The sequence below is a fragment of the Elephantulus edwardii genome, unplaced genomic scaffold (genome assembly GCF_000299155.1).
Source record: "Elephantulus edwardii isolate Elephantulus edwardi_28Jun2011 unplaced genomic scaffold, EleEdw1.0 scaffold00018, whole genome shotgun sequence".
NCBI lineage: Eukaryota > Metazoa > Chordata > Mammalia > Macroscelidea > Macroscelididae > Elephantulus > Elephantulus edwardii.
This window is the reverse complement of record NW_006399768.1, coordinates 26,496,349-26,508,028: the sequence shown is the minus strand read 5'-3', so window position 1 is coordinate 26,508,028 and position 11,680 is coordinate 26,496,349. Positions and strand designations below refer to the sequence as shown.

The 11,680-nt window shown below is 39.7% G+C and overlaps 1 protein-coding gene across 1 annotated transcript in view; it reads left to right on the top strand.

The window, feature by feature from the left end:
* The window catches only part of MTNR1A (melatonin receptor 1A), a 46,681-nt gene that overhangs the window by 17,040 nt on the left and 17,961 nt on the right, over positions 1-11,680 (top strand). The window lies entirely within an intron of this gene.

Genomic DNA, 11,680 nt, shown 5'->3' with positions numbered 1-11,680 from the left:
TGTCCCAATATGGTTCTGTGTGGTCGGTGAGCTGTTTCATCTGATTTTGGACCCAGTAAAGCAGTGAGATTGGTGTTGAGATGAGCAGAAGAAGTTGTCTGACTATGGGGAACATACCTGACCTGATGGAAATAGGTTTTGGGTTGTTGATGCTGTTGATGGGGATAGCTCTCCTCTGTGAATTTGGTAAAGATAAGATATGACCATTTCCATGTGGCTGTTGCTTATTAACATCTATCCTAGAAAAAGGCGAACCAGAAAGCTCTTTAAAAGAAGAATGGCAAGATTTCCTCTCACATACTTTGGCCATGTTATCTCATGTAACTTAACTCGATCTACTGTTGTCAAGTTGATTCTGGCTGTGGTGACCCTCCATGGGATTTTATTTCTGGCCTTCAAAATGGAACGAACTCATGGATGACACTCCAGGAGGTTTTGAGGCTGTGCATCATCCAGCAGGAGATATCCCATCTTTCTCCTGTGGAGCAGCTTGTGGATTTATACTGTGAAAGGGGTACCACATTTGGATTAATGGCTCAACTCTCTATGAACTACTTCTTAGCTACATCCCAACATAAAAAACCCAAAGATCTTCAGCCACATCTCAAGATCAAGAAAAAAAAAATCAATACCACTGGGTAAACAGGCAAATGTCATGACAGATTTGAAAAAGGCTAAAGATCTCAATGATTTCATTTTCCTAGTATCCATAATCAAAACATAGTAGCAGTAGTCAAGAAAGAAAAATATATATATTGTTGTTGTTGGGTACAATTGAGTGAAGTATGACTCACAACAATATTATGAACAACAGATCTGAATCCCATCCTATCCCATCCTCACCATTTCTGATAAACTTGAGCCTGTTTCTACCATGTCAATCTATCTTGTTGGAGGTCTTGCTCTCCTTCACTCACCCTCCACCCTTCCAAGCATGATATTCCTTTCAAAGGAATAGCCTCTTCTCGCAACATATCCAGAGTGTGAGGGATAGAGCTTTGTCATCCTTGCCTCCAAGGAGCAATCTGGCTACACCTTTTCTAAGGTACACCTATTTGTTCTTTTAGCAGCTGATGGTGTATTCAGTACTCTTATCCAACTCTTGAACACATCTCACAGGCATCAATTCTTCTGCCATCCTTATTCACTGTACAGCTCTTAGATGCATAGCATGTAGTGAAAAAGACCTGGCCTGAATTAGGTGCACTTTAGCCTTCAAGCTGACATACTTTTCTTCAGTATTTTGGAGATGTCCCTGATAGTGGACTTGTCCAAAGCAATACATCTCCAGAGCTCCTGACTGCTGGTACCAAGGGTATTGAGTGTGTATCCAAGTAAGATGAAATCAGTGACCGTTTCAGTCTTTTCTCCATCTATCATGATGTTGCCATTGACCCAATAGCAAGGATCTTTGTTATCTTGATATTGAGATGCAATCTTGATGTTGAGACACAATTCACATTGGAAGCTGTAGCCTTCTTCTATAACAAGTACTTCAGATTGTCCTGCTTTCAGAAAGCAAGTTTGTGTCATATGAATACTACTACTACTACTACTACTACTACTACTACTACTACTACTACTACTACTGCTACTACTACAGGTTGTTGATGAGTCTTCCTCAGATCCTGGTGCCATATTCTTCTTCATAGAGCCCAGATTCATGCATTATTTGCTCAGCATACAGACTGAATAGGTATGGACAAAGGATACAACACTGACACACACTATTCCTGATTTTAAATCATATAGTGTTTTCTTGTTCCATTTGGACACAGCTTCTTGATCTAGGTATAGATTTCATTTAAACACAATTAAGTGTCCTGCAATTATCATTCGTCTCAATGTTAGGCATAGGTTTTTGTGATCCAAACATTCACATAAACAGTAAAACACAGATAAAATTCTTCTGGTATTCTCTGCTTTCAGCCAGGATTTATCAGACATCAGCAATTATACTCCTGGTACCAAGTTTTCTAAACTCAGATTGAATTTCTGGCAACTCCTGCCAATGTCGTGTTCCAGCCATTTTTTAATGATATTCAGCAATATTTTGCTTGTGTGTGATATAATGATACTGTTTGCATTGAAAATATCTGTCAAGGACCTCTTTAGATCCTTTAAAAGTGTTTTAAAGTGCTAAAAGGCAGGGATATCAGTTTACATTCTAAGGTGTGTCTGATAAAGCCATGGTATTTTCTATTGCTTCTATGCAATATGTAAGTTGAGCAATGAGTAAGGAAGAGAGAAGAATTGTGGTGTTTGTTAAGAATTTTGAATATCATATGAAGTGATAAAAGAGCAAGACAAACCATCTCGGAGGAAGTTCAATTCGGGTGCTCCTTAAAAGCAAGGATAATAAAACTTCATCTCATCTACTTTGGGCATGTTATTAGGAAGAGATAGGATCTCCTTAGGGAGATCATGTTGGAAAAGATAAAGGAACAGTGAAAGAAATAAGACCTGCAAAGATAGGGATTTATACAGTGACTGTAACAATGGGCTTGAGCAGAGCAGAGGAGGTGAGGATGCCCATGATAGAGCTAGCTTCAGATTTGTTGTTTAATGAGTTGCTGTAGGTTGGACTCAACCCTATGGCACCTAACAACTATCACGGTTTCCAGTCAGTGAATCTCAAGGAAGTAGACTTTTAATTTCCTTAAGATTCAAACCACAGACCTTGTGGTTAGTGGTCTTACATATAGTACATCAACACTAAAAGTAGTGCATCACCAGGGCAATAGGAGGGGCCAATCCCTAGAGAAGGACGTCATGCATGGCAAAGTAGAAGGCCAATGAAAACATGGAAGACCCTCAGTAAGATGGACTGACAGAGTAGCTGCAACAATGTGACCAAGCACAGGAGTGACTGTGAGGATGGTGCAGGAAGAGACAATGTTTCCTTCTCTTGAATGTAGAGTTGTAACACACTAACAATACCACCTTACAATAGAAGCTTCCAGAAGTGCCTTCTGTTGCACTCTCTTACAGTTTTCTAAATACCAAAGGAACAAATAATGGATTGTTTTGAAAGATGCTTTTGTGCAGGTTCAGAAAGCTGCAGAGTATGATCAATATAATCTACACCCTTTCTTAAAGATAGTTCCTTAAGCTGTCCACTAAGCCTCTTCTACTCTCTCCCCTAAGTTGACAAATCAAACTGCCTGGAAGCCTGAAGGCTCCTCTCTGTAACATTTTAAGAGATTTTAGTGAAATTTAATCATGTTGCAGGTGAGAATGAAACTTCTGAAATTTTCTGGCAGAGATGCAATAAGGTTTACCCTCCTGCAGTTACATAGACTTTTGAGACCAAAATGAAAGAATTAGTCTCAGGAGAGACAAGAAAAAGAATCTATTTGGATCTGGATGTTCAGGTCATTGAATATGAATTAGTATATTGACTTAAAAGGATGCTTACCTGTTTTGATATAGAGTAGTTTTGATCTTTTTGAACTGATAATAATTTCAGTAGTTTATTAATGCATAACTAAGAGTGAGACAGATGTATGTGGTTAGCAAAATCTGGGTTTTTTTTTTCTGTTCCTAGAGTTTGTTTTGTTTTGTTTTTACTGCCTTTAATAGGAATTCAGTTACCTTCAAATGATACCTTCCATTATCCGCTCTTACATACCCTGAGCAACTATAGATAAATTTTACTCTCTATGCATTTGCCTATTCTAGATACTCTGATAAGTTCCATTATACAATACTTGGACTTTTATTTGTGATTTATTTCACTAAGCAGAATGCTTTCAAGATACAGCCATGTGGCCAGCAAGATACAACTTCTGCTTTCAAGATTACTTCTCTTTAAAATACTTCAATTTTTTAAAAAAGAATATTTCCAATTTTTATTGTTTCGGTTTTTTATCCACCCCCCAAAAATAAGACATGGACTTCAAAGAGATAAGGCTGAAAGGTATAGTATTTTTGTGACAGAAAAAAAGTTTTCAAGAGAAATGTGTTAGTTGGTGGTAATTGGAGCTCAGAGCAGTGAGGAGAATGAAGAGAAGCTCTTTCTGCAGGACAGAAAACAATAGATTATAACTGTGAAGTGTGAACAGTCCTCCACATGTACAGTTCCATTACTCTGAAGGAGAATTAATGAGAAAACTTCAAAGAGATTAGTGAATGGCGACAAAATAGCATAGCTACTTGAGACTGCTAGCTTAAAAAAATAGCAAAAATTTATAGTTAACAGTTCTTCCTCTTGTATGTTTTCATTAATATCTCTCACTCACTCATTGCCATGGAGTAGGAACTAACTTATAGCTGACATGCCAGCAGTTTTCAGAGTCTATAAACTGGACAGGAGAAGATTGCTGGTTTTCCTCCACCTGTCTTTAGGCTGGAAGCACAACTCCCTGTCACTAGACTACCAGAGAATAAAATATCACGTGTGAGCTTGACAGGGACAATGTGTTTTCCATCCTTTATGCATTTAATTCTTTATTATTGATTTACTTGATCAACTACACAATCAACACTCTTGGAACTGTTGTCGTTGTTGTTATGTGCCGTCGAGTCATCTGTGACTCATAGTGACCCTATGTACAACAGCCCTAAACCGTGCTCTATCCTGTGCCAATCTTATTGCCTCTGACACACCCATGTCGATTACCCCAGTCACTGAATCAATCCACCTCATAGAGGGTCTTCCCCTCCTGTGCTGTCCCTCTACTCTACCCAGCATGATGTCCCTCCGAAGCCCCAGAATCCTTGCCTCCAAGGAATAGCCTGGTTTAACCCTCTCTAGGATTAATTTGTTTTCTTGGCAGTCCATCGAACATTCAATACTCTTCTCCAGCACCACAGCTCAAAGGCGTCAATTCTCCTTCTATCCTCCCTAGTCATTGTCCAACTCTCTGATACATAACAAGTGATTGCAAAAACCATGGCCTTTATCAGGCACACCTTAGTCTCCAGAGAGATACTGTTGCTCTTGAGTACTTTAGAGAGGTCCCTAACAGCAGACTTTCCCATCACAATATGTTTTTTGATTTCCTGGCTGCTGGTGCCAAGAGTGTTGACCGTGGAGCCGAGCAAACTGAAGCTGTGAACAATCTCAATCTCTTCACCAAGAGAAACAAATCTCTCAGCATTTGACGTGGTTGGAATCACAGGAGAGAAGAAAGCATCAGATACAAGCTGTCAGGTCATGGGTCAGACAATGGGAGATTAATTCTGAAGGCATTTGGTAGAAGTGAAGTGGTATCCTGCTGGAGGGTGGAGCTGGGAAATAAGTGGGTCAAGGCACTGGGCTAAGGGCAGGGACTACACTGTAACTAATGGTCAACTCCAAAATGAGGGATTTATCTTTCACTACTCCACAAATTGCTGTCTTTCAGATACTCCTCTAAATCTAAACATTCAGATTAAGACAGACTAGGAAGAAGGATTGGCCGTCCACTTCTGAAATGGCAGGCCTCTGAAAACCCTATCTACAACAACTCTTGGCACTAGCAGTCAGGAAATCAAAAGACAAACTGCATTGGGAAAGGCTGCTGTCAGTGACTGCTCCAAAGTACAAAGATAATGATGTCAGCCTAGGGACTAAGGTACACTTGATTCAAGCCATGGTCTTTGTAATTACTTGCTATGCATCAGAGATGCTGGACAATGACTAAGGGTGACAGAAGAAGAATCTATGACTTTGAATTGTGGTGCTGGAGAAGAGTATTGGACATTCTATGGACCACCAAGAGAACAAAGAGGTCTGTTTTGGAGAGGCTGAAACCAAGCTGTTCGTTGGAGGCAAGGATTTTGAAGCTCCATCTCACATACTTTGGGCATGTGGCCAGAAGGAACTAGTTCTTGGAGAAAGACACCATACTTAGAAAGGTGGAGTGACAGTACAGGAAAAGAAGATCCCAGATGAGATGGATTGACACAGTGACTGGGGTAATGGGAGTAGATGTGTTGGAGTCAGTGAGACTGGCTCAGGATAGGGCAAGGTTCAGAGCTACTGTATGTAAGATTCCTGTGAGTCACAGGGCACTCCATGATACATTATAATATCAATAACAACAATTGTAAAAAAAGCAAAGACTACATGAAGATGGCCATATCTGAGCTTTACCACCTTCACAAATGGAATGGTCCCTGTCAATAGCATCAATAATACAACATCAATTCCCATGAGGTCAGACATGTCCCCCACGCTCCCATACCTCTTTATACTCATCTCAACCCCAATCTTACTGCTTTTCTGGGTACAAAATCTAATACAATAGCTCACAGACCACACAGAACCATGTTAGGGAAGTCAAAAGGTTACATTACAGGCTAGTAGCAGAATACAGTCAGGACAGCCCCTGAAATGTGCTCTCAGGCACCTCAGCCTTAAGTCTGATGCCTTTAGGGCAATGCTAGTAAGTTCTCAGGTCTGCCAATATTGACTCTCCACCCCAAGTTGTCCAACAAAGTTTGGCAAAGGCTCTTAGCTCTGGTTTCAATGATGTAGCAGTCCCAGGGTCCTGTCTTATGCTGTGGCTGCTGTGGCTCTTGGTTTTATGGGCCCTCTTGCTCTTTTCCTGGCAGTCAGATTTTTCTTCTTTGCTGGCAGGGAAGGTATCTCCTGCTACTGGGTTGCTAAATTTGATGGTGAGACTAGCCAATATCCTGTGATCCCCTTTCGGATAGGCTAACATGCCCTATTCACATATTCCTACTCATCTATATGGCAAGGACAGCTAGGAAAGCTTTATTTAAATATAAACTCTATACTTATTTGTTGACTTCTTCCTGTAAAATTGTAGAAAGACAAACTCTGTGCCAATTTATTAATTTTTATTCTAAGATTGTTTCATACTTAAATTTTTGCTTTTAAATAATTCTGATGGTATCGTTCATAGAAAGCTAGTTGCCTGCTAACCCAAAAGTGATGGCTCTGGCAGTTTGAATCCACTATTTGCTCTGAGGGATAATGGTGAGAAGTCTCATCCAGTAGTTTATGTTACTGTTATGTGCTGTCAAGTCAATTGTGACTCATAGTGACCCTATTTACAACAGCTCTGAACCTGTTCTATCCTGAGATAACCTTATTGTCTCTAGCACATCTACCCCGGTCACTGAGTCAATCCATCTCATCGAGTGTTTTCCCCTCTTGAGCTGTCCCCTCCTCCCTCCCAAACATGATATCCCTCTCCAAGAACTGGTCCCTCCTTGTGACATGCCCAGAGTATGTCAGATGGAGCTTCAGAATCCTTGCCTCCAAAGAGCAGCCTGGTTTCATCCACTCTAGGATGAACCTATTTATTCTCTTAGCTGTCTGTAATATATTTAATACTCTTCTCCAGCACCACAACTCAAAGGCATCAATTCTCTTTCTAGCATCCCTGTCATTATCCAGCTTTCGGATGCATAACATAATTGTGAAGACCATGCCTTAATCAGGCACACCTTAGTCTCCAGACTGACATTATCGCTCTTCAATACTCTGAATATGTCCATGACAGCAGACTTGGAAATTCTATGGAAGGTCAGCAGTGGATTAGTTCTGAACTGACTGTGGTGAGAGAATGAATGAATAATTTTGTTTGGAGAAGAATATTGACTATAACATAGACTGCTAAGAAAATGAACAGATTCATCCTAGGGAGGGTTAAATGAGGCTGCTCTTTGGAAGCAAGGATTTTGAAGCTTTATCTGACATATTTTGGACATGTTGTAAGGAGGGACCAATCCTTGAAGAAGGATCGTCATTCTTGGGAGAGTGGAGAGACAGCACAGGAGAGGAAGACCCTCTATGAGGTGGATTGATTCAGTGACTGGAGAAATTGGGGTAGGTATGATGGAGACAGTGAAATTGGCACAGGATAGAGCAGGGTTTAGGGCTGTTGTACATAGGGTCATTATGAGTTGCAGGCAATTTGATGGCACATAACAACAACAACTTTTTAAAAAATTTATTATACTTTATTTATTTCAATAATTAGCTTTGTTGTTGTTGTGTACCATTGAAATGGATCTACTGGCACAGGAGAAAGTAGCCCTGCCTTCTCAAGCAGGGCATCTGGTGCCTCTAGGCCACCAGAGCTCCAACAACAATGTTTTAGCAAAGGAAGAAACTCAAGCTGGTCTGAAGACACAAGAAAAAATAGAACCCCAAGAATAAATGGGATACCAACTGACATGTTTCAGCTAATAGATGCTAACCTGAACGTGCATGCTCACCAGTCTGCCAGGAAATTTGAATAATAGCTGCCTGGCCAACTGTTGTTGTTGTCGTTATGTGCCATCGAGTCACTTGTAACTCATAGCAACCCTATGTACAATAGCTCTAAACTCTGCTCTGTCCTGTGCCAATCAGGTACACCCATCCCGATTACCCCAGTCACTGAATCAATCCACCTCATAGAGGACCTTCCTCTCCTGCACCGTCCCTCCACCCTCCCAAGTATTATGTACCTCTCCAAGGACCTGTCCCTCCTTACAACATGTCCAAAGTATGTCAGATGAAGCCTCAGAATCCTTGCCTCCAAGCAGCCGCCCGGTTTAACTTTCTGCAGAATGAATCTATTTGTTTTCCTAGCAGTCCATGGTACCCTCATTACTCTTCTCCAGCACCACAGCTCAAAGGCACCAATTCTCCTATTCTCCCTAGTCATTGTCCAACTCTCTGATGCATGACAAGTGACTGTCAAGACCATGGTCTTTATCAGACACTCCTTAGTCTCCAGAGAGACACTGTTGCTCTTCAGAACTTTGGAAATGTCCCTAACAGCTACCTGGAAGAAATCCGTATTTGTCCCCATTCCTAAGAAAGGTGATCCAATAGAACAAGAAAATTCTTAATATCACCTGCAAGAAAAATACTGCTGAAAAGCATTTATAAAAACAGATGGAACAGTCTATTGACAGACAATTAGCAGAATTTCAAGCTGGATTTAGAAGAGGACATGGTACCAGGGATATCATTGCTGATGTCAGATGGATCCTGGCTGAAAGCAGAGAATACTAGAAGAATATCTACTTTTGTTTAATTGACTATGCAAAGGCATATGGCTATGTGGATTGCAGCAAACTATGGCTAACATTGAGAAGAATGGGAATCCCAGAACACTTAATTGTTCTCATGTGAAATCTATACCTAGAACAAGGAAGCTCTTGTCTGATCAGAACAAAGGAACACCATCTGGTTTAAAATCAGGAAGGGTATGTGTCAGGGTTGTATCCTTTCTCCATACTTAGTCACTGTGTATGTTAATAATTAATGAAGCTAATAATTAATGAAGCTGGACTCAGTGAAGAAGATGATGGAATGAGGATCTGAGAAGACTCACTGACAACCTGCATTATTTAAAGAATGCAACCTTGCAGGACCTAAAGGGCTAGTTGCAGAAGATTAAAGTCTTTCAATATGGGTGGCATCTCAACATCAAGAAAACAAAATACTTTACCATTGGGCCACTGGGCAATATATGACAGATAGACAAAGGATTGAAACTGTCCTTAATTTCCTCTTATTTGGACCCACAACCAATGCCATTTGCACCAGCACATCTAGTGATATATTGCTTTGGGCAAGTCCACTGTCAGAAACCTCTTCAAAATAGTGAAGAATAATGATGTCAGTTTGAAGACTAAAGTGTGTCTGATTCAAGCCATGCCTTTTTCCATTACTTGCTATGCATCTGAGAGATGTACAGTGAATAAGGATGCAGAAGTAGAATTGATGCCCTTGAGTGTTAAGGGAGAGTACTGAACATCTCATGGACTACAAAAGAGTGAACAGATATGTCTTGGAAAAGGCGCAGCAAGATGCTTCTTGGAGGCAAAGATGCCAAAGCTTTGCTTCCGAAATTTGGACATGTTGCTAGTAGAGGTTATTCCTTGTTAATGGATATCATGCTTGGAAGGGTGGAGGGTCAGAAAAAGAAAAAAAATCTCCAATGAGATGGATTGACGTCGGGACTGCTCAGTGGGCTCAAGTGTATCAGCAATCATGAGACTAGCACAGGATAGAACAGGATTCAGATCTCTTGCTCATAGCATCACTATGAGTTTTACTCGACAGCACCTAGAAACAACAATAATAACATTTCAAAAAAGTTTTATTTAATATTTATCTTTTATTACTTGTGATTTCTATTTATTATTATCTGTTTTTGATACTTAAGATTGGAATACTTCTAATTATTCTCATTTTATGTATATGTAGATATTATATTATTTAACCAAAGAAGCTTTAAAAAAATTCCTTAAATATATAATTTATAGGACAGGAGGGGAGGGAGAGAGAAGAGAAATTAGCAAATGGAGGTGTAGGGTGAAGGGGCAGGGAGAGTACAGCAAGTATTCATTAAGATGTAAATAATGGCAGTGTAAAATTTTAATTAATGTAGTAGAAAAAAATATGAACGATTGAATTAAAACTGAGAAAAAATAAATCTATCATCTTTTATATGAATATTGCTTTCTATGGAAGTTAATTCTATTTTAGACACAGTCCTGTGAAAGCTCCTCCTAAAGAATTTGACCTATGAGACAGAGGCCTGAGGTGCAAGCTCTGTGGTCTCAGAGATGTGAACATGACCAAGTCACTTAGCTTCTCTAGTTTTCTCACTTATTAATTTTGGAATAATAATTATAGTATAACAACTGAAAGAATTACCATATCCCAAGTTCATTGTGGGGTTTTTTATTTAGCAATATTTACACAGTTATTTTTTCCCCATGACACTAGTTAAAACTTTGTGTCCTTATTTATACTTTACATTACTTATATTCTATTTTTTCTTTTCTACCTATCTAGCTTCTCTGTTCTTCCTTACCTTCTCCTCTTTGCTTTTGCATAAGCACTGATTTTTTTATGCAGTTAATTGTTTAAGGAACACATTATTATTATGATGATGATATATTGTTGCTTACTTTATGAAGCAATCTATTATTTGAATGATTAGTGACTTTCAGAAGTCACTTAAGTCCTAAATTCAAAAAACATCTGCAGTGATAGGGTCAGAGGTTCCTCACTGCTTTTTTATACTAAGATTAAATATGTTGTGTTTTGTTAAGTGCCGTCTAGTCATAGATGACCCTATGAATGAAAGTCTTGGATACAAAACTTTCCTCTTTTCTCCAAGTTCATAGAGTTTCTGGAGGCAAACTTATTTTGGAAGTGGATGCCACTCCTGCTTCCAAGCTGTTTTATTTGGGAGATCCACAAAAAGCAGGCCCAAGGGCTGCAGACCCAAGGTCCCCAAAGTCTTTTTAAATATGAGGCCAAATCCAATCAGCTCACGCCCTGTTGTGATCAAAAGCCACATCCTAGTCTCAACTCCAGACCAGAAAACACACCTTAGCACAATCCAGCCATTCTGCTCATCTTCCCAGCCTGGAATATGTTATAAGAATAGTAAAACAACTCAAGATGGATGAGAGACCTGGGAGTAAAGCCCAAAACCATAACATTCGTAAGAGACAAACTGGGATTAAGCTTAGAAGCTCTAGTCCAAGGTATAAAGAGACTGCCAAATACAACCAGAAATGTACAATCTGGAGAGGATAAAATTAATGCATGGGACCTTCTAAAGATTAAATCTGTGTGTGCATCAAAACCTTTTTCCAGCAGGGTGAAAAGAAAACCTAGAAACTGGGAACAAACATTTGATAATACCACCTCAGACAAGAGTCTCATAACAAAAGTCTACAGAATACTCCTGAGCCTCCACAAGAAAAA